We start from the raw sequence: 12,108 nt of genomic DNA, 5'->3' as shown, positions 1-12,108 counted from the left end.
GTGCTCAGTGCACAACTGCATCACTAATTTTATGTAAGACCCTGTGTTTTATTGTATTTATATATTTGTAACATTTGACTCAAACACTTTTGGGAAGGATGAAAATGTTTTCAGGAGGAAGTTTTTCCTTCTGTCCGACTGCAGTACACACAACACTGCGTCTCCCCCCATTATCACACTTCCTCAGGCTGGTGATGAGCGCCCCCTGGTGTCAGTGTTGATGACGTCATGCACAGTGAAACATAAACAGTGTCTGTTAATAAAAAATCATGTGTCCATTTTCATGTTTGCATCATGTTTCTGTAAAATCATCAGCTGTTTCTGAACCTTCTTCATTGTTTGACTCATTCCAACAGCTGTGAGCTGTGATGGAGTCAGAGCAGCTTCATCACTGATGTTCAGGTGAAGCTGAACTTAATAAACTGTAGAAATGATCAGGATTCAGGTTGGATGTGTAAAACACTTCTGTGTGAGGTCGCAGTGCTTCATATGTGTGTGTGGGCTGAAGCACACACGTGTGAGTCCTCAGAGGTTTCACACACATCACTGCACACACTTATAATCCTAGTTTAAGCTTGTGGATCATATCGGACACATCAGCAGCTCTTTGGAGACAAAGATTTGAGATTTAAGATGAGTCGTAGTCTTTCTATCCATGGTAGCTTCCACTGCTGAGGCTCGGGAAACATGAAGAGGATAATTAAGAGCAAGCATCAGCTCTGTCTCATCTAACTACACAGTATTATGATCATGCACTTATGTCTCAAACTAAGACACAATGAGACAAAATGAGTTCTGTGAGTCTTTAGATTATCAGTAAATTCTGGTGACAGTTTGACGCTCAGTGGAGCCATTTTTGGTTTGTGATGAGTGTTTTGTGAGCTTCTGTTTTGTGAATCGCTCTTTGTAATTTAGAAGATGGTGCAGAAATGTGCGCGCCCTTATCTGAGAGGACACGGAGAGAGTGTCGCAGACTCGAGGTGAGGAGATAAACCTCGGAGCTGGACGGCCTGCACGTTACCCATGTGCATCTTTTCAGTGACATCAAGTGAACCCATAATAAGCATTTCTAAGTCTTAGACATCATGTCCATTTCTAATGAGAGATTATTTTTAAATGAGGGAAACCTGGTCTAACAACACGCTTACAACAGAGCTAAAGGTTCACCACAGTGAGACGGTGGGACTCTGATAAGAACTGAAACACTGTGTATGAACAGCTGAGACAAAACTATATATAAACACTCATTTATTCCAGTTTAGTTTGCAATGATTTTAAAGTAATGTGGAACGATTCATGTTCATGAGCTGTTACAAACACAACTATTGATTTGTCTATATATGGTCGGACTACAAGGCTCGTGTTGAGGCTCTTGGAATAATGTGTGAATTACAGCAAGAAATTATGGTTTTCCATTTTACCAAAGTGGAATAAAATCACCACAGCAAAGAAATCATGTTATTGTCTGCAGCTAAAATATATGGTGAACATGGTTTTATAATAATGTGCAAACACAACCTCACTCTGCTCTATACCAGGAGCCAACCACAGCTGTCCGGGTCTTCATCCACCACCTCCACCATCTTTGCTCATCATCATTCACTTAATTGCTGATTGGTTTAAATCAAACTCCATTACAGGTTCAACTCCATTATATAACAGCATGTTGACTTTGGATCTGGTGTGCAGTGCCACCTTAAAAGATGAGGAAACTAAGAGATTACAAAAAAAGAAGTGGAGGAGTTAAAGAGCTGCAGCAGATTAACAGTTTCTGACAGTCATGTGTTAGAAATAGGACGATTAGATGAGCTGAGGGATCCATCTACTGCTCAGTGAAGCCTCATCAGAAACAGTCTCAGTGGAAGGATGGCTCTATTGTTAAGGAAGGACACAGGCAGAAAGACTGGCGTCTGTCACACAGGAACTGGACTGAAAATCAGCAGCACATATTCATCAGTACATGCAAACATATTATAGGTGTGGAACTCAGGACAGTACCATCAGAAGTTGATCCACTGTGCAAATGTCTGATTGGCAGTGGCTTCATTTTTCACTATGAACAAACTGCTAATGCAGCATCACAGGACGTCAGCCATGGATTGGCCTCCCCAGACCTCAACATTACTGAAACATCTTAACAGAGGATGGAAACAAAGGGAACCAACATCCAAGAAAAGAGCCGCTGCTGAAAACTTCCTCACAGAAAACACAAACAAGCTTGACTAAGAGACTCCAGGCTGTGCTGAATTATAAAGGTGGACTGACCTCCAGGGTCCTTAGTATCATATAAGCTCAGTTTGTGTCTTATATACTTTCCATTTATATAACAAAATATATAGAAAGGAGGGTGGTTTAAGATGTGTGTAGAGTTTTATTCATTATCTTTAGACAAACAAAGAAAGCACCATCCATTCGTCTCCAGTCTGTATGAAAAACAGGGGAAAGGTCAAATTAAACCTTTGAAATTCCTTTCACAATAAATCCATAAATAAACAAAATAAAACATAGAAAAGTGTTTAAACCCACTTTTCCATAAAGCTGTCAATAGGAAATGTTCCAGTAAACATGTCTGTGTTTCTGCTGTTTTCCTTTCATGCGTCCACAGCTGACAGGTAACCCTATTGGAGTCGCCATAGTGACGGGTGGCGTCTCAGCTTCAGCATGTTGATGGGCACAGCCATGGTTACCACAGCTGGAGTTGGTGTACGGCGAGCTGTGAGAGGACAGAGATGGAGAACGCACATTTAACTCTTTAACAGGAGATACGTTACGACTAACAGACGACTGCTGTCTACATGATGTCTTTGCAGCCCTTATGCTACATGTTACACAACTTTTCTTCATGCCAACAAGACTGAGGTGCCACATAGTCGACACATACAGCTGATTATGATGCATGTTTTACTATTGCTATGTTCACATCATCTGCTTGGCTTTATCACTGAAAGCCTGGAGATCCTCTGACGTGTGCATGGCTGATGTGAAGTATGATTAGTCCTACATGACATCAACAGCAGAGGCAATGAAAGCTTTGTTGTTAACAGGTTGTAGGTAAAGTCAAATGTCTACTTCTACACTTGTGTTGGGTAAAGTTCTTCTCACTGCAGCAGATTTATATCTGTGCTTTCACAGGGCGTGATGTGGAGCTCAGCGCTGAGGTGCAGGTCTCCTTGGAGACGGCATCCTGGCTGAAATATTATCATGCTTCCAAAACATTTCAGCTTTTATTTTGAAAGAAACAAGACTTGAAAACGAATCCCCTTCTTCCTCTTTGTCTTTGTTCTTCAGAGGAGTGTCACCTGGACAAACTCAGGGCTGTTCTAGAGCCTTTCTTATTATTTGACTCCATAGAAATAAAACTGAATCGAATCAAACAAAAACTCCCAAACAGCTAAAACACTTTGCTTTATTCTCTTTTTTAACAAATACGTTGAAGTCCATCCATAACAACACAGCTGAGATCTCCTTTGTAATCAAGTGTTTACATCCTTTGTACAGATCTGCATACAAAACAATCATTTACGTCCCACAGAAGTCTAGTTACACGTAACTCTACAAGAACTGGTGAATGACAGAAACATGAGACACATGATCACAGGTGATAACAAAAAGAGAAAGAATTCATGTGTTAGTGATGTTTTTCAGCCCTGATGGCTCAGGTTGGAGAAACAAGCTGAGGTACGTGGAAAGTTCACACACACAAGTGGGCGTGAGCGCACACACACAGAGAGAAACACAACTGAAGCATCTGTTTGCTGTTTCTGCTTTCATCATCTCTGCTGCTGTGTCAGGCTGGGGTCTCTCAGTGACGTGGTTGAGGTGAAGTATGACGAGTATCCCTGATTCAGTCCATCGAGACAAAGGGCAAAGAAAGCTGTTGTTAACAAACTCTATGGTGATGTGGCATTTAGCTCTGACTCTACGCTCTGCTGAATCCTTTGAACCTGCTGATCAGTAAAGCTCTACGTGCTGCAGCAGATTGACCTCATCTGTGTTCACAGGTGTGGACCTCAGCGCTGAGGTGCAGGAGACTTTCATTCAGTTCTCCCTGCAAACAGCATCCAGCCTGGAAATACTGTCATCTTTCCCACAAACGGTGCTCTTATCTCAGAGAAGAAGTCTGATGTAAATAACTGCAATCAACAGTGATGTTCTGCACAGATCACTTTTCCATTTTGCTCTCTAGATGAGTCCCAGCTGCCTGACCTTGTGTCCAGGTGATCGTCTCACTGAGGAGCTTTTGTTCTGAAAATCTCACGTCCATCACCTGTTTCCTTTTTACTATCTCTGCTCTTTCTTTATTCACAATGCTCATAATATCACACAATTATATTCATCACCTGCATGTTTTTATCCAGCTGCTGTTAGAACCAAACAAATAAAAAGGATGAAAAGCCTGAAATCCTTTGATTTATTACATTTGAAACAAATATGAGAGCATCCCTAACAGCACAGCTGAGACCTTTGTTTTAATCAAGCCTTTGTATCGACACACTTGTAAAGATTCATATACAAAACATAATAGAATAAATCAATATAAAATACACATAATCACAAAAATGCAGCCATGTTGTGAGTTTGCATGTAAAACATGCATGTTTCCCTTTGTACAGGCAGATTTACAGCAGACAAAGCAACACGCTGATCGACTTTGACCGCTGCAAAAACAAAATACCCACCAAGTCTGAAGTCGATCAGAGGAACTGTTGACAGACTGACAGACAAACAGATGCTTGATTCATTAGTGCGATTAAATGTTCTTCTTTAGCAGCATCACTTCATGTGTTTGTGTTCCAGGAATAAAGGTCTGTTTAAACTGGACGTCTCCTCAGCATCACTCGTGCTGTCATGGTTTCAAAGCTGTGCAGAAAGAATCTGAGGGATGATACAGAGGTGACCAAAGTTACAAACATCCAGCTGTGCTGCAAATGTTTGCAGAGCTCCAAACTCTTTGGCTTTCTGCAGAGCAAGTATGGAAGAAGCACCTGAGCTAACTTCAGTTTAGACGATATGAGGAAAAATGCTGCTTCCCAAAGTTTCCTACAAGTATCCAGTTTATATTTAGAGAAGCGAAGGCTCTTTATCCTGACAACTACTCCCTGGTGGATCCCTGTCCTGTGACAGCAGCAAAGACTGTGTATCAGTATCATCAAAGCCACTTCAATAACCAGTGTTTAAAGCTCTCTAGCAGATGGACTTCAGTGGCAGCAGCCTCTGTCTGCTGTGTACAGAAGGTTCTCTGATGAAGCACACAGCAGATGCTGCACTACAACAGCAGCAGCAGCTCAGCTTCAGTTTGCTTCGACGCCCTTTTTGACCTGTGAAACAGCAGAAAATGAAACATTTCAACACCCGTTTGTTAGCGTGAGCTATTCTGCTGTTTTTCATCATTTCACAGGTGAAATAAAATCACATTTACTTCCTGTACGAGTGATCGTGTCCAGCCTGACTGAGACCATGTGCTCCATCCTGCACAGGTAATAAACCTCTGACATGAAGGGCTGTCAAGTAGTTTTAGACAAATGGGGGTAAAAGAGACGTTAAAAGCTTAAAGAGAAACTACATTTTCTAAGAACTGCCTGACGTTCACCTCTCACACAGTGGATACGATTCTGCCGCTGCAGGAATAATCTTTGTGCTTATGAAACTGTCCATGTGTTTGCAGAAAATGTCACATGTTCAAAGCCATCCCAGCACCTGGGGTTTGTATAAGTGCAGCTGCTGGTGGGGAGATAGTCTCACTCTTCTATATAAAGAGTCAGCAGGCAGCAGATCTTCATCTGTGATCTCCTCCATCATCACGTCTTCACTCTTCAGCAGCTATGGCTTCACTTCGTGCCCTTGTGGGAGTGGTGCTGTGCTCCTCATGGTTTCTGCTTCTGCCTCAGGCCGACTTTGATTTACAGAGTCATCCATAATATTTTTTATTTTTTATTTTACTGCCCATCTATTTTCATACAAATGTCTCCGTCTTATGGAAAAGGGGTGGAGCTTATCCAACGAGGACAGGCAGGGCCCCCCCAGACAGTTTAGCAGTCTATACAGGAGGCTGACCTTTGCAACATGTACTTCTATAATGACTTCACCATTTAGGTTATTTGGTTATGTTTCACCCTGGATTTTGTGTGATAATATTTATTTTGTCCACTGATTTAAAAACAACAAACTATATGAATATAAAACAGAGTGAACAACAAAACATCAGCTTTGGAAACTTTGATGTAAAATTCTGCAGTTGTTTTCTCAGATATAGAGATTTATAGCATAAATCAAACTAACAAACATCAGTGTGTTATTAATGTGCACACACACGCACACACACACGCACACACACACACACACACACACACACACACACACAAACACACACGTGTTACAATAAACAGCTCTTATGCTTCTGTATGATTCTCAGTGCTTTCCATTTGCGTGTCCACAGGTTGCTGTAAGTGGTGCTTGACTGCAGTTTGCTCTCATTTCAAGTGGTTTGCTGTCACAAAGCCAACAGGAAGTCCGGCCATGGTTGAGCCAACTGAAGATGGGTTGAAGGTGGCGTCCTCGTTTCCTCTGTGAGTGCGAGAGGACAGACAAAGCAAACACCGTTTGGACAGCATTAAAATATTTACACTGATGATTAATGTTGTGTCTTTGCACCTGTAGCGATACATGTTGGAAAATGGAGACTTTAGCCACCAAGACTGACGTGCCTGGAAACTTCCCTGTGAGTACGCCCACAAAGACAGGAAACAGTTTCGCCACCGCGGTTAATCCTCCATCATCATCATCCAGTATTTTTCACATCTTTTCTTCTGCTGTTTCCCTTGTTGTCAGTCACGGGGTTTGTGACTGAAATGCGTGTGGTCGACGGGAAGCCTGACGAGTACGGCCTGAATCATTCCATCAACACCGGACGGAGTGAAACCTTTGTTGAAAACAGATTATATGGTAACGTTGCATTTAGCTTCAGTAAACTGTGAAGTTACAGCAGCAGATTTACATCACGTGGCTTCACAGGAAGTAGTCTGGACCTCAGCGCTGAGGTTCAAGCAGCTCTGCTTGCAGACGGCATCCTTCCTGAAAATGTTCTTCATCTTCCTAAAACCAGAACTTTTACATTGGTGCTGAAGTTCTATATAAAAACAGCCTGAAATACAAAGTGATGTTGTGCACTGATTACCTCACACTTTCCATGTTTCCTTCTACAGAGGAGTGTCCGCCTGAGTGTTTTGTCTGATCTGTTGTTGATCGTCTCATTGACACTGCATGCAGATCTGACACCAGGGCTGGACTGGGACAAAAAATGGTCCCGGGCATTTTGACTGGAGACCGGCCCCCCAGGTATTAAAGGAAAAACCATGAAGCCTTTGAATGAAAACAAACGCTGTTGTCACAGTGATGGACGCTGTCTTGTTGGTATACATGCATCAGTCTAATAAACTTAAACCTGCACCATCCTCCCTGTCCTGGTATTCTAAACAGGAAGTAGACTGTTGGTCGAGTTAACCTCCTGAACATCTACAACACACGGTGGAAACCTGACATTAAGACAGAGACTAGAGGTGAGACATGATCATTGCTGATTACTGATGACAGATTTAGATATGTTTTCATAAACCTTTCATTTGCCACATCAATAAACAGCACGGCAGGGCAAAATATGTTTTCTAACATGGCAACCTTTAAAAAGTGAAAGGAGACAGAAAGACAGGTGAGAAAGAATCAAACTGACTTTTTGATGCATTTTACACACAGTACTGGTGCAGAATCTAGAAAATGTGGGAAACACTGGCATCATATGCAGTACTTACTTCTGAAGAAATTATGATGGGACCCTAAAAAATGACTATGTACAATAATGGATTTCTATACATTTTACATCAGATGAAAACGTTTGTTGTAAGATTCAGATAATTATTTATTAAAAGTGAGACATTTTAAATGAGAACAAGAAAGAAAAGTATGTCTTTGTGCCCCCCTCTCCCTGTTAATGCCCTACCTGCCCCCCTGGCAACACTTTGCTAGACCCGCCCCTGCACAGTTACCAGCTGTCAGCTACACAAAAAGGATCCTGGTGTTATTTGTCTCTCAGAAACAGTTCATAACTTCAACTCATTTTGGTTTTGTCATGTTTTGTTCTTTACATTGTCTTTCTTCTATATAATTGTTAAACATTTAATAAATATGTCTACAAAAAGATTTTAAAAATCAGACATTTCACACAGACACCCAAATGATTTCTGACTGATGAAGGGGGCTGAAGGTGCCCTGCTCTTGCCCAGCTTCTGCTGCTCTCTCCCTGCTCACTGTCAGCAGCTGGCAGCCTCGGTCCTGCCTGAGACTCTTCATCTATCAGTGCCAAAGAATATGGGAAATAGCAACGCACAACATGCACATTACAAAACAAGCACATGAATCAGCATTACATTCATTAGTGAAGTGCTGACGTTCGTTCCTAAACTTTGGGCCTTAATTGACATCACTGTGAACTAATGTTTGCTTTGCTTCTTAACCAGTGAAGCAGCGAGGGGCTTTCTGAGGTTCCTGCTCGTAAATGCCCAAAATGAGTCGAGTATTTCTCTGCAACTACAAACTCTGCTTTCATCAGAGGTGTAAATATTACAGCACTGTGTCAGAGTCACTGAGGCTGGAACACAGAAAAAGGAAGTAGATGTATTTATTTTTAGACTTTATTGCCTGGAACCACTTTAAAAATACGCTTTGGGTCACAGTTAACTGCAGAAACCAGGAATCCACATATGAACATTATCTGTGCAGAGATTTATGCTTCTGAAGGTAAACAGTGAAAACTTGCAGCACTAAATGCACAGATAGCCAGGCGTTTCACATTTTGGGACCATCTGCCAGTTTTCATTTCTTAGGTATTGAAGAGCAGAAATGATTGAATTTTATTTACATGCTTAAAAATGTTTGCTTTTGAATATTATTTGAAGAATTACCCACACACTCAGGCACTGTGGGCCTGTTTCCCTTTGCACAACCGCGTGTTGGAAACGGGCCTTTTCTCTTTAAACTCTGAGGGGCTGTAACTTTGGCTTCTATTGGCAGATTTGCATGATTGACCCTCTTTTTAAAATAGTTTTAGCCAAGAGAATCAAGCTAACATCACTGTTTTTACGTCAGCTCACGTCACACGAGCTGTTTCAAGAAAAGTCCTCCTGTCACACAGCAATGCCTACATGAATCACACCACTCTGCTTAAATAATAATAATAATGTTTAGTGAAGCAGGTGAAGCAAAGGGCTGCTTTTAATAGGCTGGGAGACCCAGGTGTGCTGCTTTAGCTGCTGAGCCTCTCATGCTAGCCTCCATCTATAAGCTGGGATCACAGGAGCACTGCAGTTCTGACTAGATCAAGGATTGTTATTCATGCAGGTGACAAAAGTTTACATTCACAGAGTCATAGGATTGAGCCTGGTTTGAAAAGCAGCTGTTTAATGCAGCTGCTTAGAGTTCACACACAGTAGAAGAATCAGACTTGAGTCACATTTCAAACACTGGAAAAATACTCAGCAAGTAACAATGAAAACAGCACAGACTCAGTATATCCTGTTCAGTCCTGTGTTTGATATGAATGTGCTGTTCAGAGAGGATCTCATGTCCTCTTTTACAAAGCCTTTGTTTCATGATGTTTGTGTATAAATGAATGTAGGTGTGTTTCTAAGTGTGAAGGAGCCCTGGGAGAAAAGACTGAAGCTTGTGCCAAAGAACAAACAGGAAAGAAAGATCAGCATTAATGAAGACGAGCACAGAAGGAGCCCAAGCACGTGTTGCTTTTTCAGATTTCTCTAAAAGTGTGTGTTCATTTGTTCCATCCTTCACAACAAACAACAGCTGACAGACACACATGCACTCTGTGTCACTTCACAGGGGCTGATGAAAGTGGACACAGTAAAGGGAGAGCTGGACCTGCTCTACACATCCTGCACTCTGTTAACAGACTTTATTCTGCAGCATCAACAGATAAAAATATATGAAGATATAGAAACGTTTAACATTGTGACTGTTCACGTTAGTGAAGCTGTTACTTTGCTGCCAGGTGGGAAAAGAAGCCTAAAGCTGAGTCTGATTAAACATCTGCTGCACCAGAGAGTTTCATGGCCCTGCTTTATCCTGTGCTTGCTGACCACCTCGTCCTGAAACCTCTTCATCATCCTCACAGTTGTGTGAAGAAAGAGGGAAGCAGGTGGAAACCATCTGTGCTGCTGTGTTCACTTGTGTGTGTGCGTCTATGGTCATATCTAATGTGTACCTACAGACAAACACAAACACCTGGCATTGCACAAGAGTCTCTATGGAGCAACCTGCAGATGTCAGAGATGTGATTAGAGGGTAAAGTGGACTAGTGAGAGCATCTATGTTGTTGTTGTCTGCTGGGGGACAGCATCAGCTCCAGAGATGCATCAGGATCAGCAAACTAATCTGCAAGGCTGCAAGTGTCACTGAAGGAGTTTGAGTCAGTGAGGGACTCAAACTCACACAGCTGGTCAAGAAGGCTCAGCAGCTGCTGTATTTCCTGAGGAGGCTGAGGAAATTTGGTATGTTGGCCAAGATCCTCAGCAGGTTCTACAGCTGCACTGTGGAGAGCAGCCTGACAGCTGCATCACTGCATGGTACGGCAGCACTACTGCAAACCGCAAACGCCTGCAGAGAGTGATAACAACTGTGGAGAAGATCATCAGGACCCCGCTGCCCTCTCTGCAGAGCAGCTACCATCACAGAGTCCAGAGGAGAGACACACCTCTGCCCTCGAGACGAAGGTTCAGAAGTGTGAAATGTAGAACATCCAGACTCAACAACTCCATCTTCCCCACTGCTATCAGACTCCTGAACAGCTGACCGACCTCAAACTGCAGTTTGCACATCAGGTCACTTTGCACACTAAGTTCATTTTGCACATTAAACTCCATGTACATCCATGTTCATCGACATCTGCAGACCACACGTGTCTTCAGTTACTTATTTGTACTTATTTGCAGTTATTTATCTTTTTATTTTATTTTTTTAAGTTATTTTTTATCCTTATTTTATCTTTTTATTTATTCTTATCTTGTTCTTTTAACCATTATCTAACTTGGCATTGTGCACGGTGTGTTTAGATTCAGTTTAAATTCAGGGACACGGAGCCCCTGTTGATCCTCTACCTAATCACACGAGCCACGGTGTGAGAACGGGTGTGGGTCACAATCAGCCAAGGTTTTGGGTGAACCCATTGTGAGATCTAGCCCCACGCTATCATGTGATTTCCTGTGATCAAATGTCCCAGGATGTGAGTGGGTGTTAAGACGTCCATGTCCCTCTTCAAGCAACTTAAAGAAGTCCAGACGCTTTTCTTTCCAAGCTCCTTCAACAACATCATTCATAGAACAGCTTCCAGCTTCTTTTGCTCGGCTACAGTTTGGATGGATTTGCAGATGCAACAAGACTAAAATGGTTAGGGTCAGGAGGTCAAAGGTCAGAGCTCCTGTGGGTCTGAGGGCGGCCTCATGCTGGAGAAGGATGAAGGAGTCTGACCTGAGCCAGTGTTTGACATGAACACATCAGCACTGCTGTCAGTGAGCCTAACGACAGCCGTTAGCATCATTTCAGTGTTTCAGTCATAAAAACACTTCCTGTCTCTGTGGTGGTTACAGTGACATCATGCAGTTTGTGCTTTGACCTCCAGAGGGCGACAAATCAGCACAGACAGAGAGCTCCATTCAAACTTTGCTGCCATCAGGAATAATTCTTCAAATATAATCATCAGTGTTTGAGCAGTTATGATATCAGGGACAATCTAGACATGTGTGACAATACTGAACATGTCACATGACACACCTCAAACATCATGTGATCCACTCTCAGTCTGCACTTTCATTCATGACTTCAACAGGTTGAAATGAGCTTTGAAGAAACATTCAGTGAAATAAATCTTTCATGGATTCATGTGAGCAGCAGATGAACTTTGTACCAACAACATCTTCAATAACAGAGTCTGAATGAAGCTCAGGTGTTGATGCTGCTCACTGATTGGACGCTTGCTTTCAGCTCTGCTCTCAGTCTTTACTGCACAGGTGAAGGTAGAAAGTGTGACTGGATCTATAGACTGGAAAC

General features: G+C 42.3%; 1 protein-coding gene across 1 annotated transcript in view; it reads right to left on the bottom strand.

Moving 5' to 3' along the window:
• Positions 1-12,108, bottom strand: part of LOC147300656 (uncharacterized) — a 423,782-nt gene that overhangs the window by 285,444 nt on the left and 126,230 nt on the right. The window lies entirely within an intron of this gene.

The sequence above is a fragment of the Aulonocara sp. 'chitande type north' Nkhata Bay genome, unplaced genomic scaffold (assembly GCF_057382095.1).
Source record: "Aulonocara sp. 'chitande type north' Nkhata Bay isolate Kocher_YH1m ecotype deep benthic unplaced genomic scaffold, A_spYH_male_GT1.1 unmapped_scaffold_20, whole genome shotgun sequence".
Classification (NCBI taxonomy): Eukaryota; Metazoa; Chordata; class Actinopteri; order Cichliformes; family Cichlidae; genus Aulonocara; species Aulonocara sp. 'chitande type north' Nkhata Bay.
Note: the sequence above shows the minus strand (reverse complement) of the source record. Positions and strands in the feature narration are given on the sequence as shown.